At 36.7% G+C, this 22,613-nt stretch overlaps 1 long non-coding RNA gene across 1 annotated transcript; it reads right to left on the bottom strand.

The window, feature by feature from the left end:
• Nucleotides 1-6,004: 6,004 nt before the first annotated feature.
• Nucleotides 6,005-22,220, bottom strand: LOC122535325. The gene is made up of 3 exons (XR_006308138.1): nucleotides 22,201-22,220; nucleotides 19,849-19,852; nucleotides 6,005-6,072 (listed from the first exon to the last, which is right to left on the bottom strand). It is a non-coding gene; the product is annotated as an uncharacterized LOC122535325 (long non-coding RNA).
• Between the last annotated feature and the right edge of the window lie 393 nt (nucleotides 22,221-22,613).

The following is a 22,613-nucleotide window of genomic DNA, read 5'->3' as shown; positions in this document are numbered from 1 at the left end:
TTGCAGTATTTTTGTAAAGTGAAATGATATGTTAATAAAAAAAAAATTTAGTCTCGGTTTAGTCGTCGTACCATACGGACGTCCGTTACAGTCTTACATACGAGTTCCTATTCATACATATAGTGTTAATGTTAGTGAAAATAAAGGCCAGTCTCGTATCTCAACACAAAGACTGTACCACAGGAATGAATACACCGACAAATCAACACCAATCTATGGGGACCTCTGAGTACAGGGGTTCCCAATTTTGTAACCAAACGGAAACAGACAACTGTATTAAATCATACTCCTACGCATCACCTACAAAAGAACAAGCCATCATCCACGCAATAGACGACACAAGTCTCCAAAACTATGCCCTTGCAATGGGGAAACTAATCAGTCCCAAAGTAATAAGGTACATCTCAAAAATCTCAAACAATCATATCTGTGCATACCTTGATAGAAAAGAAACTATTATCTATTTTAACCAACCCAAACCTAACCTAACCAATCTGCATAAAACGTCAACAACAAAATTAAGACCAATGTTAACTCCGGTCCAAAGAGTAATACTACCAAATCTCGTCCCGGTCATACCTAACTCAGAATTTGATAAAATTTTCAAAAGAAACAACGTCAAGTTATGTTCCAGAATAACAACCTTGAAAGCAGGAATGACCGACCCGGAATACGCCCTCATACTCAGTTTCAGAAGACAGGCATACATAGATCCTGACGACATTTGAAAAATCCCATCCACCTTCCTAATAACTTTTGAGGATATATCTTACCGTATTTTCACCTCCATCGATAGCCTTCTCTGCTTCCAATGTAAACAAGGCGAAAGATTGCCTGTTAACTAAAAATTCAAACATAGTCGATTTGACAATCCCAAACACAATTTCAAAGATTTCCACATCAACTCAATCCACCGGTAAAGAAGATATCTATTACTCAAACTGCCGATAAAGAAGATATCTATCACTAACGAGACAAACATTGATAATTCCAAACAAACAATTGATAAATTACCTACAGAGTACCTAAACCCAAACCTACCCAACCTTTCCTGTTCCAAAAGAACACTGTCATAATCATCAGCTGACAAACTTGACTGTGGTAGCTTAAACGACATAGATTTTGTCACGCGACAGATTACGCGACTAAGATAATATTATCGACGTCTCGATAAGAAACAGTGATCGTTAGTTGCGTATAGAATTAGTAAGGTAACGTCACAGGTATTTAATCTTATCCTTGCAAATGAAGGCCGTAGTATTCAAATGCTAAGGTTTCAATGGAACGATATGAATTATATACGAGACAGAATAAGAAGTCAAAATCTACCGTAGTAAAGATATATGCGAATTAAATATCTCGGGAGAGGTTTCGACGGAATAACGATATGCACTAATTAGCGTCAACACCGATGCCTTTATTCAAGAGTGACGAGTATTTATACAGTGTTTGGTACCGACATGGGAGGTACAATGGTCGCATTCCATTTATTGTTATCTGGTTGCTGGATCTTATTACAATCGACATTGGTCGTATTACTAGCTGGCCAGTTATTGTTATCCGAGTTAATCGGAAATGGAAATGATAAGGGCCTTATCACAACTTCATGCCTCCACCAACCAATTCACATAAAAAAAAATTGCACTAACCAAACTAAAACAACCTCCTTCCTAATCTCCAGTTTTCGATTCTGCCAAACTAGAGGAAATGCTGGTCCCAACAAAAAAAATAATAGACAAAAAAATCTATCGCACTCTCAGTTAAATTATTCTCAGAAGTCTCCTCCAAGATATCTTTGGATCAGCTCACCCATTGGAAATCGCAAGAATCTACACCGATAACAATCCGACTGTTATTCAAACTTTTGAAGAAATCTACCCCCATTTAAACGAGAGAAGTATAAAAAACAGAATACTCTATAAAGAGCTCACTAAGCCGACCGATACATTTGTAGCAGCCTATAGTCCCTCGAGTACGAGTTTCGAACACCGATTTGTACAAGCCACAAGTGGCTGTGCGCCTAGCGTCGAAGTCTAGCGATTTTCGATGTTAAGCAAACAGAATGCGGAACACCGCTAGGATGGGTCCAGCCTAGCGAGTAATTATAACAATAAGCGTCTGGGGTAAGGGATCGCTGCCATCAGCTCCATTGATGAGTCTAGGCAGCGACTCTGAGGCGAAACGCACAACCTTTCCTCACCTTACCCACATCACATTCCGAACATTCACCTTCCTCCATTCTCGCATGCACCATCAACACTGAAATATCTTCATATTTGAATCGTCATTTAGCTGCTCATTTGAATCTGACATCGAATTTTCATAAGACCTGAAATTGGAACAAATTCCAAATCCAATATTCACCCAAATTCATTATGAAAACAATAATAGAGTGGAACATAAACAGTTACTACATCCACTATGAATAATTTCAAATTCTCGTAAACAAATCCAGCCCTGATATTATCTGCCTTCAAGAAACGAACTTCAAAAAGAATCACCAGACTACACTAAAAGATTTCAATACCTTTGTCAAAAACCGGACGAAACCACGAAAACCAAACGAAAATCACGCCAGCGGAAGAGTGACCATTATAATTTCGGACAAATATTATTCTACTGAAATCCCTTTAAATTCGATCTTAAAAACCGTTGCAATATCTATTTCATTCCAAAAGAATCTACATCTTCATTCCAAATAGTTTCCTCCTTGATTTGCAAGACCTTGAAGAATTAATAGCTCAACTTCCAGCTTCACTGATCCTGTCCGAAAACTTTAATAGCCATCATGCTCTCTGGGGATTGACCAGAACTGACAGAGGAAAAACTATTGAAAATCTACTAAACAACCAGGATTTAATCTTACTAAACAGGATTTAATCTTGCTAAATAGGTACCCCAACACACGTCAGTGCTAGGAATGGTAAATCAAGTGCAATCTATCTTGATCTAATCTTTTCTAGTCAACACCTAGAATGGCAAACATTAAAAGATTTCTACGACAGCGACCACTTCCCTATAAAAATCACCTATGGGAACAATATCACCACAGCTCAAAGTTACCACCAACCAAAATTGAAAATAAGAAAAACAGACTGGCCAGTATATCAAGAAAACATGACGCTTCAACTCACAGAGAAAGAAACAGAATCTGAACTTGATCCAGCCCAGATTAATAAAACAATAAACATTTTTCAACAAATCATAATCTCAGCCGCAGCAAAGCCTTTGGATTTCCCAGATTACAAAAAATCAGAAATGACCTGGAAAAGCTCTGTACCATGGTGGAGCGAAGAATGCAAAATTTCCATGCAAAAGAATTATCACGCATTCAACAAAAAAACATCTCACAAACAAAAATCTAACTGAGTTCAAAAAGAAACGCACCAACTTCTGTAGAATAATTAAAGGAAATGAAAAACAATCATGGAGGAATTACATATCATCAATAAATCCACAAACACCATCTGTAACATGGAAAAAATCAAATGCATAAATGGATCCAAATCCCCTACAGATATTCAATTTTTGGAAACTGATGATAGCAGGACTGTAATTCAATTGCTAACACATTACCTAAAAAATTTCAAGAAAAATCAGATAACATAAACTCATCACACCCTACAGTAATCAACAACCATATACACCATGATCAGATTTACAATGATAGCAATTCAAAAACTAAAATAAACTATTTTGTCTTCAACTGTATATGGATCCATAAAATCTTTCCCGAAAATTCGCAAAAAATAATAGTAATTCCAATTTCTAAGCCAAACAAAAGCAAACAAAACTCTAACAGTTATCGTCCAATTACCTTAAATAACACCATGTCTAAATTACTGGAAAAAATCGTAAACCATAGGTTTCGATGTTAGTTTGATGTGAAAAACTTTTAAACCAATACGGTTTCCGATGCTATCATTTTACCATTGATGTTCTAACGAACTGGGAAACAAATATCTGCGACGCCTTCCTCAAGAGAATACATAGCCGCCGTATGCCTCGATATTGAAAGAGCCTTCGGCACAATCTGGAGATCCAAAATTGCAAATTCCCTTATAGAGCTGAAAGTAAATGGCAATATGCTATCCTTCATAACCAACTTCCTATTAAATAGATCCATTCAAATCAGAGTAAATGGAACTCTGTCACATCCAGTTATAATCAATAATGGAGTCCCACAAGAATCAGTAATGAGCACCATACTATTTTTAGTAGGAAATTAACGACATCACCAACCTCAAACCATCAATAAAAGCTCAGTTATTTGCGGCTGACATTACAATCACATGTAACGGGAAAAATGTACACTCCATAAACGAACATTTACAAACAGCTATCAATATTCTACCGTACTGGTAAAAAATAACTGGTTTAAAATTTTCTCCCCAAAAAACCCAAGGCATCCTATTCACTAGGAAAATCAAATTCAAAGTCCCACCTAAACTACATCTGAGTGATTTTGAAATAAAATTCACAGACACCACCAAAATATTAGGCCTTATTTTCGACGAAAAATTATTTTGGGCGCCATATCTAAAGTCCTTAAAAGAGTCCACAAAAAGATTCAATATCATAAAAATTCTTTCCAATAACTGATAATAACTGATAATAACTCTTTTAGAAACATACAGAGCGTTAATTAGATTACGGCTCTATCGTTTATATATATAACTTAGCCAAAAACTCCACCAAAAAAATAATAGAACCAATCAACTCAGCTCTAAGACTAGCCACAGGTCCATACCGTACAGCCTACTATTCGAAACCAAAGAAATGACCCTTGAAACCAGAACAAAGTTCCTAACCCTCAAATATGCAATAAAAGTTTCATCCATTCCAAGTAAACCTTCCTACAATAATATCTTCTCCAATAGACATAAAGCTCTCTACATCAATATACACAAAATTCTATCCCTTTTTATATCAGACTTACCAAAATCCTCCAATCCATCACTTTCAGAATCCAGCGTAATCCAACGTAAACCACAAATGCCTCTATGGACAATAGAAGCATTTCCAACAAACGTGAATCTTGTCAAACTCTCCAAAAGAATCCTCAATCCAAGGGCCCGATTCCTAGAATTAAACAACAGCTATGCCCACCACAGCAGACGTGTCAAAAACGGACACTAAAACTGGATACGCCATCATTACAGAAAAAGCCAAAAAAAAAAACACACAAAATCTCCCCTCTTCATCATCCATCCTCACAGCCGAAACTTATGCCATTCTGGAAGTCTTACAATACGCACACTTAAATAACGAAGCCCAAGTCATATACACCGATTCTATAAGCGTTGTAAATTCCTTAACAAAATCATATGATCAAGATAACCAATTGATAATCATCATCCAAGAACTAAACCACAACCAATCTAACACAAAAGCTACAGTCATTTGGATTCTAACTCATCAAGGAATAGAAAAAAATGAAAAAGTCGACGCAATAGCGAAAGAAGCCACAGTTTCCTCACTTACTAACAATCGCAATCACCTTTCAATCCCCTGTGAAGACCAAATAATCCACTGCAAAGAAGTGATAAAAAAGTGAATGGAACAATACATGGATCACAATTACAAGCATTCCATTACACAAAAATATCCGAGACTTTCACCAACAAACATCAAACAGCAATAGGAAAGAAGGAATAATTATCACACGCCTAAGAGCTAGTCATACCAAACTGACACGAACATAATGCAAACTTATAATATTTAAATCTAACTTAAAACTTCCTCTAATATTTCGTTTAAACGTGTGCTCAAAAAATCAAACGTTCTTTGTGCCTGTTAGTTTCCCATCAAGAAAAAAAAGGTCTAATTAAAAATTTATCAATTACTCCTGACCATACGTTTAAACTAAACTGGTGTTGATGTTTTGAATGCACAATAACATGTGGGTTTTTTTCAACCCAATTATGATTATTACGAAAATTGAAAATATCCTGGTAAAATTAACTTCATCAATGAAAAATATGGTAGATACAAAAATCTCTTCACGTTCACACATTTGCAGGAACCGAGTACAAAAAACTACCCTAGGTTGAAAATCAGTTTCAGTAAGACCTTGTACTCGCGAATTCTGGCTTACGAACTATTGCGGTCTATGGAAAGAAAGGCCGGTCTATGGAAAGAGAGTTTGCTCTGTTTATAAAATTCATTATATCTCATAAACGAAGACAGATAGGACATATATTTATATGACTTTTTTCCATTATTTTTAATTAACATTAAGTTACGAAACACCCTGTATAATCCGCCTCGGTTGAGGAAAGGCAACACAGGTTTGTTTCCTACATGCTCAGCTGATACTGTTACCGCGGAATTTGAATAAGTATCCACTATTAGATTTTCTATCTGACCTCTATATTTCCTCTATATTTCCTGTCCCCAATCCGGCGTCCGCATATCTAATTAAATTTTCATCCGTTTTGTTGTTTCCTAATTTTAATTTATCTATTGTGCTCTTCGAGTACTAAAACGTGCTATCCGTTTTGCTTCCTTCCAGTCGAGTACCGTAGGAGTTATTAATCTTTTGCTTAATATAGTTACATTTGCTATTATATCTGGACGTGTCGATATGGTCACGTACATTAGACTTCCAATTAGGCTTTAAAATTGTTTGTTTTCCATCAAAATTTTATTGTCTTGCGTGTTTTTGTAGTCCAATGGTATATTCGACGCTTTTTTCTGTGTTAATCCATGCATGATTAAAATCTGATGTATATGTTTTTTCTGATATCTGAAGAAATTATTATTTTTGTTTTTTATTACTTGTATGCTTGAGTAATTTCTTATACTTCCAAGCTCTGTGTTGTTAAATAATATTGATAGTTTCTTTACAACCTGTGCGTGATTTCATTTGTATTTTTTGATGCGATTAATCTATCGTCCACATATATAATTATATAAGTTTTTACGTCATTTGTTTGTTTTATGAATAAACATTGGTCTGTCTTACCTTGCTTAAAGCCTAATTCTTTTAGCTCATTGGAAATTCTCTTATTCCAATTGCTTGCGGATTGTTTCAAGCCATATATGTTTTGTTTAATTTAAGTACAAGCTGTTCACTACTCTTCACTTCGTATGGGTGGCTGCTGCATGTAGACCTTCTCTTTCAGTCTGTCATTTAAGAATGCGTTTCTTATATAGCGTTAAACAGTCAATTTATCCCTGTTTGCTATTGTTAAAAGCATTCTTAAAGCATTCTTAAAAGTAGTTTGTTTTACTACAGGTGCAAATATCTCAGTGCAAATAATTAAAATCTATACCTGATTTTTAGTTATAGCTTAAGGCTACCAATCTGGCTTTAATCTTACGATATTACCTTTTTCGTTTCTTTTGATTTTGAACACCCATTTGCATCCAATTATCTTTCTTTCTTTTGTGAGTTCCTCTATATTCCAAATATCGTTAATTGAAGACATATATTCGTCGTCGAATGCCTGCTGCCAATCGTGTTTATTTGCACTCGATATTGCCTCTTCGACTGTAATGGGTTCACTTTGATTGCTGGTTGCACCTGCATATAGTTCTAATCGCAATGGTGATATTCCTTTATTAGATCTCTCAAATTTTCTAATATTCTCACTCTGGCTTTCGTGAATATTTTCATGTCCCTCTTCTTGTTCGTTTTCTTGTTCGTTTTCTTGTTGGTCTTCTTGTTTGTTCTTTGGTATCATAAATTCTATTTCAGTTTCCGAATTTGTGTTCCTTTCTTGCTGCGTCACTACTCGTTCCTCCTATTTTATTATATTATCTACGAACGTTACGTTTCTACTGATTATTATTTTACCGAGTAATCGATATGCCTTGATTTCCTCGCAGTAACCAATAAGACAGAATTTCGTTGCCTTTGGATCCAGTTTACGCCTGAGTTCGTTTGGAGTTAATGCATATACTTGGCTGCCGAATAATTTCATACCCTTGAAGTCTAGTTTCTTTCCAGTTCAATATTCAAATGAAGTCTTTTTTTTGTTCGAGATGGTAGTCTGTTTTCAAGATAGTTTGCTGTTGCAACAGCTTCACCCCAATATTTGTTAGGCAATCCGCGTCGATTAATAAACAACTGGCCATCCCAATTAGGTATCTATTTTTGTGTTCCGCTTTTCCACTTTGTTCGGGCGAATATGAGGCTGTCAATTCTGATTTAATTCCTTTCTCTTTAAAATAACTTTTCAATTTATAATTGACGTATTTTTTTCCGCTGTCAGACCTGACTGTTTTGGGTTTCTTTCGCATTTGTTTTTCATTAATGATACGTACAATCTTATTTTATCATGCACTTCGTATTTGTATGTGAGTAAATATGTGTGTGTGTGTGTGTGTGTGTGTGTGTGTGTGTGTGTGTGTGTGTGTGTGTGTCCGCTATAGTCGTCTATTAAAGTGAGCACATACCGTTTGCCGCCCACAGTCGAGGTCTGCATCGGTCCGCATACGTCCGTCAGTACCAACTCTAGAATCTCCTTAGTTTTATTATTCGAATGTTTTGAGAACGGTTTTCTTGTTGCCTTTGCTTTTACGCATATTTCACACATCTGCTTTATTCCACAGTTGCTTATTTTTATATTTTTTCCCATTTCTTTCGTAAATTTCCTTATCGCTTCTGTATCGCTGTATCCTAATACTTTGTGACATGCATGTATGCCATGTTTATTTACAGCTATGAAACTTCTATGGTTCGTGCGTAATTTATATAAATTTCCGACACAATCCGCTATTGCGATTATTTTCTTACCGTTATTTATTGTACATTGATTATTTTTAAAATTGATTTCGAAACCGTTATTTTGAATCTTTTTTACTGATAAGAAGTTCTCGTATAATTCCAGAATATATAATTGAATTTGAATAATTCTTTGTTTACCATCATCTACTGGACATTTGATTCTACCTTTGCTGGTTCCTTCAACTTTCAATGCCTTACCGTTGGCTGTGTATACTGCGTCTTTCATCTCTGTATATAGTTCGTCAAAAAACTCTTCTGTTGATTATCATGTGTACTGTACTTTCCGAGTCTACACCAAGTGTCCTTTTCACATGTATATGAATTTATGCTGAAACAGAAATCGTTACTATCCGTTACTATGTTCGCCTTTTCGGTTTTACACTTCCAGGCTCTATAATTCCGACAGTCGTTTTTTAAATATCTCTTCCTTTTACAAAAGAAGCATTCGATTCGGCCGTTTTTTGTTTCTCGCTATGATGAATCTTTAACGCTTTTTCGCTTGCCTCGGTGTTTTCCGATCTTCGTTTATGAGTTTTCCTTTTATTAGACTTAGTATTATATCTTCTTCCGATCTACTTTCGAGTCCGCTAATAAGATTATTATATGATTCTAGTCCCCTCAGGGGCTGCAGGCAGGATGTTTCTCATACAGTAGCGGTCCCGAGGTGCCCGAGCTTTCATCACACCGTAGGCCTGTGGTCACGTCTCGCAGAAGCGGTCTTGCCTTAATCGGCTGGTCCGCGAGGGTGATAAAAAGTCCTTAATCGAAAGCTGGGGACAGCGGCAAGTAGCCACTTATCAGTCAATGGTACTGGGAAGTGGACTGGTGGGTGCATCAGCCCCTAGTGGCCACCCTCCAGATACCTGGCGATCTCTGGTTGTATTTAGCCTTGCCCGGGTAATGGGGGCTCTGCCCAGGTCGACCTTCTTTCCCGCCATAACCGTGGGACCAATTATGGAGTCTAAATCGAAAACAAACAAAAGACAAAACAAAACAAGACAAAAGACAATTGTCAATGAGACAATAGTGATGAAGATGAGAGACAAATGGCAAATGAAACCAAAGCGACCCCATTAGTTCTAACCCCAATAAAGGGACGGAGACTAGCTCGGTCTGCTCGTCTACTGCGGACGAAGCACCGAAGCAAAAAACTGCTAAAGAGGATAAATCGAAACGTTTAGATGAAGCGAATGCAGAAGGAGACGACGTTCCTGGTGGCGGCTGCTTGGAAGCCGTCGCTGAAGAACGGAGAGAATTGGAAAGATTCCTATTTGAGGAATCTAGTAAGATAAATAGACCGGCCATCAAGTTTATTCTGGAGCGGTGGACATCTATGGAAGCCCGTCTCCGGAGTGCCTTGGTGGAAAATAAAATTCTGAAAGAGAAAGTCAAGAATGTGGGCAAGCTGCAGCCTGAGGCTCCCACATATGCACAGGCCGCGATCATGCGAACGCATGTACCCCGCGCCCCTGGGGTTGGCAATATGGAACCCAATAAGAAAGCTCCTCCAAAGGAGAAATGCGAAGTGGTTCTCATTAAACCAGAAAAGGAGAACAAACGTAATAACGAGAAGATAAAAGCCGACGTACTCAGAGAACTAGACAAAGTTCGAAAGACCCTAAAGGTACGCAGTATAAGACAGGTGCGAAAACAAGGCCTGGTGGTGAAGGTGATGAACCAAAAGGACATCTAAGCCATCAGGTCTTGTAAGCTTCATAAGATCGAATTCGTGGTGGAGCGACCGAAGATGATAGACCTATCTATCATAATCTATGATGCAGAGAGGGAATACAAAGAGGAGGATCTGAAAGAGAAAATAAAGAAGAACCACGATCTCAGCCATGACTCTGAGCTGGATGAAGCAAAGAGGACAATAAAATTCGCCCATAGCTTCAAAGATAAGGACGAAAGACGGGTAATCCAGTTAACCGCAAAACACCACAAAATGCTCACAAGTAAGGGAAGAGCATTCCTAATGTGAAGATCCTACGGGATCAAAGACTATATTAATGCAACCAAGTGCTACAAGTGCCATGGATATGGAAACATAGCAAAATTCTGCAATTCGCAGAAACTGTTGTGCAGTCTATGCGGCAGTAGTGAACATCTAAGGAAGGACTGTACTAAACAGAACCCAGACTGCATAAACTGCATTAGGACGAGGAGAAAAGAGACGAGTCACGTGGTGCACAATAAAAACTGCCCAGAGTTCAAGAGACATCTTTACAACAGCATTAAATGGTAATACAAATAGAACAGATTAATGCGCAAAGATCCGCAGCAACTGCCGCAAATCTAGAAAAAATGATGGAAAAAAAAGGAGCTCGACATGATTTGCCTGCAGGAGCCCTTTTGCTACAAAAGGAAAGTGAGGGGATACAACTCCCCGAACTTAACCAAAATAGAGCCACAAAATTGTGAGCATCCGTGAGTAGCTGCTGCAGTGAACAGAGAGAGGGCAGAAATTCTGCTGAACGTCAGAGACGAGAACGAGCACGTGCTTCAGCGTCATGGCTGGAAACCTCGAGTTTATAGTTATAAATGGGTACTGTCAATACTCAGTGCCGTTGGAGCGATTTCTAAGGCAAATAGAGAGCCTGATCGGCTGCTTTCCCACAGAGAAAGTACTCATCTTAATGGATACTAATGCCAAGTCAGTGTAGTGACACTCTAACACAACAGATGAAAAAGGTACCCTTATGGAAGATTTTATAATAGTAAACAACCTGACTGTATTAAACCAATCAAACAATCCGCTCACCTTCATGAGTGCAAGCGGACAGTCAAACATTGACATAACACTTGCCACTCCAAATTTGACCAAACACGCAATAAAATGGGAAGTTGACTGTTCTTGCACAACTAGCAACCATAATCTAATAATCGTAGAACTACAAGGGGAAGTTGAAACAAATAGAAATTAATTGAATGTACTAGATTTTGGGTACAACACGAAAAGGGCAAATTGACAAAAGTTCAGAGAACAAGCGATTCAAAATTTCGATCAGGAAGCGATCGGGTTGTTGATTACTCTCCCCGCTGATAAGGCGGTCAAAGTGTTTAACAACACGTTAGAGAAATGGTGCCAAAAGGCAATCCCAAAAAGAAAGTTAGCAAATAAGATGGTACCGTGGTGAAACGAACAGCAGACCTAAGAAAGAAAGTGACACTGGCAAAGAAGCAACTCCTGCGAGCGAAACGACTCCAACTCGTCGACCTGAGCTACGCAGACACATAGAACTGAGGAACAGCTATGTTTCTAAGATCAAGAGGTGCAAAAGAGAGACGTGGCAGAATTTTGTGCACGTAGAAGTGAACAAAGATCCATGGGGTGTAGCATACAAAATAGTAAGGAAGAAATATCAGAAACGATCCTTTTGGACGGCCCTGAAGCTACCCAATGGGCAAAGAACGACGAGCATTGACGCTATCATCAGTACTATACTTGACAAATGTGTACGCTGAGACAGAGCAGGGAAGGTCTGGCAATGAGGCAAAAAACTCTAAATTACAAAAATGCAAACCTAGAAAACATAATCTCATTCGAGGAAATAAACACAACTATAAACACGTTTAAGGACAACAAAGCTCCCAGACCTTCAAAATAAAAATTGCAAAGGAACTGTGGAAGATCAGACCAATAGCCATGCAGAACTTATTCAATAACTGTTTCAGACAGGAAAGCTTCCCAAAACTATGGAAAGAGTCGAGGGTAGTACCAAAAGATGAGAAGAGAGACAGGACTCATAAATTCGTACCGGCGAAAGTACTACTGCCCGTGGTCGGTAAGATATATGAAAAAATAATTGTCTAAAGACTACAACATACATATAAGGAACAAGGCCTTGAGAGCCCGAACAGTTTGGATTCAGGAATGGGAAAGGCGTTGATGATGCGTTCATAGAGCTTAGGAGAGCTGTAAAGTACAACGACAAGAAGTACGCTATAGTGCTTTTTGTCGACATACAGGGGCCTTTGACAACCTCTGGTGGCCCGCTGTGCTGGCAAGAATAACAGAAGCCAAATGCAGCTCTCACATCATCAACGTCAAGAGCTATTTTGAACACCGAAAGGTTACAATAGAGGGCATGTCCGAAAGATACGAAAGAAAAATGCAAAAGGGATACCCCCAAGGTTCCATACTGGGCCCAGCTGCATGGGTGTGGTGCATGGACACACTGCTGAACGAAATGCAGACGAAACTGTCTGAAGAGTGTGTTGAGACCGTAGCGTACGCGGACAATCTTGCGTGTGGCAGGGGGAGACTCAAGGATGACCCTAGAGACCTCTGCCCGCAAAGCAATAGAAATTCTGAAGAAATGGTGCAATAGGTATAAACTAAAAATATCAGCTCCCAAGACTGTCGCCATGATGATCAAGGGAAGAATGAATGCAAATAGACTTCCCATTATCAAGATAAACAAAACGTAAAATACGTTGAGCAATGCAGATACCTGGGAATCATGATTGATCGAAGTCGTTTGTCGCACACACGAAATATCTAAGATCTAAAGTGATGCGATTTGTCATGTCAATAAAAAAGAATAGTAACTGAAAAATGGGGTATAAATGCGAACATGCTCAAAATCTTATATGGATATAAGATATGGCTGTGTATTGTGATACGACGTAGCACACAAAATCTTGCTGAAAAGAAATGTTCTGGCGCTCCAGAGAATTCTGCTGCTGCTTGTATCAAGAGCCTGCCGAACCACATCCACGGCGGCAATGCAAGTAATCGTCGGCGCTAAGCCGATGAATCTGGAGATTGTGGAAGAAGCGCTCTTGAAAAGAGCAAAGAGAAACATGACCACAACCTGGGACTCCTACGAGTACAGGGAAAAAGAGAATGAACAGCTCAAATTGATACTCAAAGGAGAAATTGAGAGAGTAACAGCATTTATTACAAGTACGTGGCAAGCTCAATGGGAATCAGAAACTCACGGAAGAGAAACATACAAGTATATACAAGAAGTCACATTTACCCATAACAATAGAACATGGTTCAGACCAAACCGATACTCAACCTATTTAATTACCGGCCACGGACCAATAAACACTCTGTGCAGAAGACGGCTTGCCGATCTAAGTACATGCCCAATGTGCGAGGAATCGGAGGAGACACCAGAACACATCATCTTTGACTGTGCGGCGTACGAAACAAGTAGATTCATAGGAGTCCTACAAAAACTCCAGGAAAGAACTAATAGCAAACGAATCATGCTTGCAAGATTTAATGAACGTGCAAGAAAAATATTTTGTCTGAGAGTAAAAAATGGAGAAAACGAAAGTAGAGGGTTCGCCTCCACGTAAGAGGGACGGGCAACACCCGAACAAAGTTCGGGTGGCTAAGAGACCCATAAAAATAAAGAAAAGCGAAAACAAAATAGCATAGACCTCTTAGAGAGGAAAATCAAATTGAATATCCATGTATGGTCAGAGAAAGAAGGAAGATAAAATCTTCAAGAAGAAGCAATAGGCAGCAATGAGTTGACGCTCGAGCTGCATAAAAGGTTGATGGCCTAATGAAAAAAAAAAAAGAAAAAAAATATGATTCTGGCAGGCTGCTTAAAATAATCGCTATAAACAGATTTTCTTTAATAACTTTGCCTATCGCTGATAGCTGATTATTTATTTTTATTAAGGAATTGATATGCTTTTCTATATTTTCGCCTTCTTGAAGTTTTGAATTACATAATTTCTTTAATAATGAGACCTTGATAATGATGCTTTCTTATAATAGTCTTGCAACGCCTTACATGCCGGTTTGGCATACCTGGCTTCTAATATGTACAAGTCTTCCTCTACAAATAAACCAATGGTTGTTTTCGCTTCCTCTACAAATAAACCAATGGTTGTTTTCGCTTTATCATCCATTATTGACCACAATGTATCTGGAATCGCCGGCTCGTCGATTACTGTTACATCCCACGATTCTTCTTTTATCAGAAGTAGCTCCATCAGAAGTACTTCCAGGATTGGTAATTATCGTTCAGTTTTGCAATGGTCACACGTGGTGTTTCCGCCATTATTCCAGCTCTTGGGCCCTTAACTTGTTAGGAACAAGGAGTAGCTAAAATTAATATATGCAAACTGTTTCACAACGTAATTCTTCTGTATATAAAGTGTCTTCTATGCAAGCTGGATATCAATTGACTAATAGATAGACTCGTTAATTATCTAACGTTTATGGCGTTGTTGTCTCCCTTGAACACTAGATTTACTCCTAAGAATTATTACAATGATCCAAAAACACTACACTAAATGTAGAAATAACCTCGATAGAGGAAAAGCTACAATTCAAATAGTCAAAGAGTTAGAGTCATAAAAAACCTTAAAACTTATCTTATGAAACGCAACTAGCGTGAAAAACAAAAGTATCGAATTTCAAAATTTTCTAAATAACCACACGGATATTGCAATAGGTTTTCGAAACCTGGCTGGCACCCACAGACACACTCAGACTCAAAAACTTTAACATCTACAGAAAAGACGGATCCCTCTCTACCACCAATAAACTAAAAGGAGGATATTTACAGCCGTTTACAAAGATATCCCAGTTGAAGATATTCCACAACCAACCTCTTCAAATATAGACATCATAACAATCAAAGTCAAAATCACTCCTACACGCACGGTCGGCGCCGCGTACACACCCCACCCGGAACAAAAATAAGCCAAACAGATCTAGACCACATCATCCATCCTCACGGAATAGAACATTTCATCATCCGGGGGGGGGGGGGGGGGGCATCGAATAATCTTAATAGAAACGCAAATGGATCAAAAATCACTCGGACCTTAGGAATTACCAGATTATACATAGCCCGACGTATACACACAACCTACCAAACTGCTCACCAACCAACATAGACATCTTCTCTCGAACATACCTTATTCTTCCTGCCAAACCAATGACCTACACTCCAACCATCTACTCGTAGGACTTTTACTACAACTGCACAGAACAGCAAGAAGAACAAAAACGACAGAACACACAGACTGGAAGACATACGCAATAAAATCAACATTAATCTATACTTAACAAACGAAATTCAAATAGACTTAGAAATTGAAACCCTCACGCAACACATACAAAAAGCATACAGAAACGCAATACAAGCAGTCTAGACACAAGCACTCACAACATAAACCCAATCACAGATCCACTCCTTCTCGACACAATAAAAAATAAATAAAATGCGAAAAATGTTCCAAGAGAAATCCGATCTTCAAACTACAGAAACATCCTCATAAACAAGATCCAAAAAATATACGTATAAAAAATAACACATGGCAGCAAAAATTATCCAGCAAAAAAGAAGAAATACGGATCACTCGCTATGGCGCATCTACAAAATCACCGTTGGCTCCAAATCAATAATACCTGTCTTGCAGGATACTATACACCTCTCCTGTCTCTATACGTACGAGAGAAGGATTCGCGAAGCTTCGAAAATATACACTTGACAGCATATAACCAGCATTCTCCAATAGAACAAGACATCGAACATAGACTAACTCATACCCAATCAATCTTTTCATCTCCAGTTATACATTCATTCCGCCCTCCCAAAATATTAAAAGACATAATCAAACATCTCCCAAACAATAAAGCGCCAGAACCTGACAAACTAATAGCCAGCAAACTCGAAAACCTTCCAATTAAACCAAGTTCAGCTATGTTACATCTACAAAACTTGCCTCAAATTTGCCTATTCTCCAACAGCTTGGAAAATAGCCAAAGTTATCTCAATTCCAAAACCAGGGAAACCCACAACTAATGTAACAAATTACAGACCGATCAGCCTAGGTAAAATCTTGAAAGCATCATCTTCTAGAACACATTAACAAAACAGACATAATAGTTCCACGTCAATTTGGCTTCCGACAAAATCATTCATCTATACACAGTTACAGCGCGTCACCGAACACATTATCATGAAAAAAAAAACAAATCCGAACAACCTAACTTATTCCTACTTGATTTAAGTTGAAAGAATCGATGTGTGTATGGTGATTGCGCGTGCAAGGATGAAGGTATGAGTTTAAAGGTTAATGTAGGAAGTGATTTCGGTAAGGGTGAGGAAAGGTTGTGGCGTTTCATCTCAGAGCCGCTGCTTAGACTCATCAGTGGGGCTGATGGCAGCGACCCCTTTATCCTAGACGCTTGTTGTTATAACTAGGCTGGTGCGGTGGTCACCTATCCTAGCGGTGTTGCGCACTCTGTTTGCTTAAACATCAAATATCGTTAGACTTCGACGCTAGGCGCACAGCCACTTGCAGCTTGTACAAGTCGGTGTTCGAAACTCATACTCGAGGGACTATAGGTCGCTACAAAATAAAACTTTTGACTCTGTTTAATACAAGCCCTATACCAAAAACCAATTTTCCCACATCACTAATAAACGTCATAAATAACTACTTACATAACAGGAAATTCTATGTCTTCATAAATGAAACAAAATCCAACTGCAAAAGAAGCTATAACTGGGATTCCACAAGAATCCATTCTAGGACTCCTCATTCTCTACATCAATAATCTTCCCAAAAGAACAAACATACACACATACAGCCATATTTGGCGACACCGCAATCTACGCTTCATCATGAAGTTCCACACAAGCCACAAAGTACATACAAAACTACCTAGATCTACTATAAATATTTCATAGATTGGAAACTGAGAATAAACCCTGCAAAAACTCAAGTCATTTCATTCACCACAAAGAAAAACCCGACACTAAATACCATTAAAATTGCAGACCAAAACATTCCCTGGTCCCTCACCGAAAAATATCTGGGAGTCATCCTCGATACAAAAATCACATGGGCAGTTGCTATAAACAAATCTAACATATCCAGTTTTACACAGACTTTTTCTCCTCATATCTAAAAACAGCAGACTGAAAATGAACATAAAAATCAATCTATACAAAATATGAGTTAGGCCATTCATTACCTATGGACATCAAATCTGAGCAGCTGCCGTCAAGTCAAAACGGACACAAACAAAATCCTAAGGATGCAGAACAAGTTTCTACGCATCATATTAAACAAACCATACGACACTCCCATTAAGACATTTTGTAGCTAACATTCCAACTATACAAGAATTCATACAAAACTCGCTCAACACAGCGTATAATTCAAGTCACTCAAATTCACTTAACATACAAACGTACTACTAAAAATTAGGACAGAACTTCCTAAGCATATAATAACACATAGCTAATTCACGATTATATTCACATTTGAGACATAATGAGAAGAATGGCCCGTTGTAGCATTTCGCTCCTCGCTTTTCTCCGCGTCACTATAAACATGCATCGCACCATTCTGTTAACCTCACAGCTCTCCTCTCCTTGCCGCTCCAGTATAATCGTATACTTATATAGCAGTACAGCAGTAGAGCAGTAAAGCAGTAGATCTGTCGGTATAGAACCAGTAAGAGAATTAGTATTGAAGCGCATAGCTCGTTGTCCGTAAAACCATTTAACGTAAAAGTAAAACCGTTTAAAGTAAAAGTAAAAAGTAAAATTAAGTTATTACGTGTGATGTTCTTTCTATAGTTCTAAGTTATATTAAGCCGTTATTTGATTTATTTCTTTTCTGTACTGTACTGCGTATTTTTATATGTAATATATATATTCGTACAAGTTAACAACCAGTGTCGTCTTAAACTGACTTCAAAAATATCAATTAAAAGTAAAAACTCAACATCATCCAATGAGAATATTAATGTTTTCTCAGTAGGGATGCTAATCAAAACAATACATATGACGTAGTACCTTCATACATTTATTTTTTGCGTACAGAAAAACATCTTAAAAAATAGTCATAGTAGTATGTAATGGAAACTGTAGCTGTAGTCACCAGATGCATACATAACTCACTATATATAATGAAAACAGTATTTCTAAAGCTATTCTCCTTTTTTTTTACTTTTTTTATATATATTTTAACCGCAAAATTATTTATTTATCTATTACTCAATATATATTACATATTATTGAATTACATAAGCAGGTAGTCGTGTAATATATTTACGAATATGAATACTTGAATGGTATATCTAATTCGTTCATTTTCATTTGGCTTTTGGAAATATAAAAGAAATTTCGAAGATTATTTTGAAAACAGAAAGATCTATAAAAGATAAATTATATCCAATAGTTCTTTTTCTATTTATTTCATCTGTTCCTTTACTTATGTTTACTTACTTGTTAATGTGTAATCAAAAACAAAAGTATATAATACAAATTACTTTACTTTTGTAAATGTTAAAGAAACACTGTTCATTGTTTATTATGCGTTCATCTACGTATGTGATACAGTGAACTCAAAAAAATCAATTCATCCATTCAACAAAATAAATATCATATTATTTCATAATTATTTGAACTATCGATTAAAATTTTAGATAAAAAATTGAATTTTTGAAATAACTTATTTCAATATATATAAACAATTAGTAAATTTGTGAAAACTGTTGGTTTTATATGTATGAGTGTGAGTGTCGTTAGATGAGTGAGAATCTTTTGTCTATAGTAATGAAGTCTACGGTGTAAATGTGATATGGAAGAGTCTCGTCTAGTGTAAATGATGTATCGAAGAATGTCCTAGAATAGTTAGTAGTTAGAGAAGAGTTAGAGAATTAGAATACCGATAGATGAAGCGACAGAGAGTGAGAGAGTAAGAAGAGAGTGTAAAAAGAGAGAACTGATTTATCTTTTCAATATAATATTTTGTGTTTATTGCATTATTATCTTTTGTGTAAATATGTTTTGTGTTTTTCGTTGAAAGATAAAGATATTATTGTCCCATTCTACCCACAGAATTTAGATACGGATTTAGACAATACAATATTCGAAACTCGCTTCTCTTACAGGAAGTTGGTAGGAACTCTGCAACATTTATCGACAAAAATACGCCCAGATATTGCGTTTGCAGTTAATTACATTATTAGATTTATCGAAAATCCTTCGAACAAAAAGATATATAATGCAATACGTATTCTCATGTATTTACAGGGTACCAAAAACATTGGCATACAATATTCCAGGAATAATTCTGATCAAGTGGACGAACTAATTACTTATAGTGATTCGGACTTTGCTGGTGATACATCCGCAAGAAAAAGCACTTCGGGTTATTTGATTTTTTATGGAAATGGTCCGATTGGTTGGTGTTCACACAAGTAACCAATAGTAGCTCTGTCCACAACTGAAGCTGAATATATAGCGGCAGCGGAATGTTGCAAAGAATTGATTTATTTAAAAGGTATATTAGAGATATTAACAAATAAAAAGGTAAAAACTAAACTACTTATTGACAATCGGAGTGCTTTAAACTTAATTAAAAATGGAACTATTGGGAATTATTAGTAAAAGAAATTATTTACTGCACTTTATGATTTTACTTTTACTTTATTTCACTGGAAGGTATATCGTTATCCTAGAACTTTTCTCTACGAGAGACAGAACTCAAATGTCGAAGAGGGTATAAGATGCAGTGGATCCTCCCAGGTTCCCTAATTCTTTATGTTCCTCTTCAACGCATAGTTCGACTACGTGCATATTTCTCCTAAGAGATTGATTTTTGTAAATACGTTTAAGACGTATCTTATTTCATAAGAGAAGCAAACATATGGATGTGAGATATCATTTTATTAGCGAAAAATACAACAATGGTAATATGCTTAGACTATTGTCCAACTAATAATCAACTTGCAGACTTATTAACAAAACCACTGAATAATATAATTTAGAAATAATTTACTTTGTACAGCATTAATTTTAATCATCAAAAATTATTGTACAGTTAAGAGGAAGTATTAGAATAGATAGTAACTGTGAAAATGTATCGATATGGTAGGAAACAATAGTTGAGCAAACTATACTGATTAAATATTACGTGACATCTCTGTACAATTACTTTAACCTATTTCTCTGGAATATTCCTTTTAAGGAGGCTCAATATAAATACATAAGTTAAAAGTTAAGAGAGGTATAATAAGACGTGCTTTTGTAAATATATTCGATATTGTTAATTAGTCCTCTGCCTAATTATTCAATTAAAAAATAACACATCAATTAAATTTCTGTCTTTTCGTTGCTTGCACATACATATATATCGTGCGATTTGTAGGTAGTGTAACACAAGTGTAAAAAAAGAAAAAAAAGGAAGGAACATATCGATGTTGAGAAAACTGAGAAGTCAGCAAAGAGGAGTAAATTAAATCTCATCGTTTACGACAGATCCAGTACAATAAAGCCAACGGGTACGAAATTCAACGAATTGATTGCTAAATAGTATAATTTTATTAATTCATACGTAGATGTAATTTTTAGACTGTGATTGTTCGTATCCAGAATTAAACAAGAGCCTGATGGACAAGAAGATAACAACAACTGACAAGTCCAAAACAAAGTGTATCCATGGACCGGATTGTGCTTTTGATAAAAATTGTGCCTATGTACAAGCTTTAGCATTAAGCAGATTAATATTTTTTATTCAATTGTTCTCATACTTACTATTATTCACTTTTATCATTCAGTATTTCTAACTAATGTTTATCTTTTTCTACGTTACAGCGTGTAGCCATAAGTTCGTAGCACTGAAGACCGGGGCAAGCGTGAATAATAAAATTAATCAAAAATGTAAATACTAGCCGCAGTCTAAAGCGGTAGTGGCTGAATATATATACATCCATCGATTATGTGCAGATGAATGTTTTATTTAATTTTTTCTCGTTCACTATAAATGTCAGTCATTCACGTCAGTTGATCTTTTCAACTGTTTCGTTTGTTTTTCCTCTGTTACAGAAAATTTCCAGTGTGTAAATTTGGAGATAAGTGCAATTACAAACATCCGAAATTCGGTTTGTTCTGTATTAAGGAAGACTGCACGTCATCCCAGCGAGAGACAATTCAAATATTACCCGATGTATACGAAACCAAGATGCCTGTATCTTCATCCAGTATCGAACAGAGTGGACATGTCAAAATTCACATGGTACAAGAAAAATTAAATCATATCATTGTAAAAACGTTATATAACTTTCCTGTAATGATAGATTAACATGTACATTAACACTGACAAGATGATTATGATTTTTATCTGTCGAAATTATGAGTATTTATCGGATTCATTATATTGCATTAAAATTTATTGCAATCATATATAACATTATATTAGATTCATTGTATTACATAATTATATTAATCGCTTTACTACAAATATTGTCATTTATGCATCATATATATTTATGTTTGTGTAATATATATGATTGTTCTTGCTGCAAGATCTTCAATTGATACTAAAGGATTAAGAATCGTATCAGAATTCGTATATTTAAACTTGTACCAATCGATTGCCCTATTAATTTTTTGTTATTCTTCCTTCATCAGAAAGATGACGAAAATATCCTTCAGCACAGAGCTGAAGAAAAAGAAAGCGAAGACTAAGGCAGCTGAAAAGGTACAAGAACTTCCCGTCAGGAGATCGAAAAGAATTGCTGAAAGGAAATTAAAAAGATTAAATACCGAAAAGAAATCAGAGGATCCTTTTGAAGAAATTTTTGGAGAACCTATTGAAGAACCTGATGAAAAAAATTAGGATGGACTTGTTGCTGATCTTTCTGAATTTCGGGCTGTTATGAAAGAGGACGATTCAAAAGAAAAAGACTCAGAGACAAAACTTTGGAGTCCTCTGAATGAAACCGACGAAAAATGGTTTCCATTTTACATTTTTGGCAATATCCGCTTTAACGTTCGCGCAACAGCAACAAGGTCGGATTTCAATTAGCAGGACAATGAAGAACGAGTACTTCAGTTACACGGGACAGTATATCCGGGGTGTTCTTCACGAATCCAAT

This window comes from Frieseomelitta varia, unplaced genomic scaffold, assembly GCF_011392965.1.
Source record: "Frieseomelitta varia isolate USP_RPSP 00005682 unplaced genomic scaffold, Fvar_1.2 scaffold_698, whole genome shotgun sequence".
NCBI classification, from domain to species: domain Eukaryota; kingdom Metazoa; phylum Arthropoda; class Insecta; order Hymenoptera; family Apidae; genus Frieseomelitta; species Frieseomelitta varia.
The sequence above is the reverse complement of the archived record's forward strand: the minus strand, read 5'-3'. Positions and strand labels throughout refer to the sequence as shown.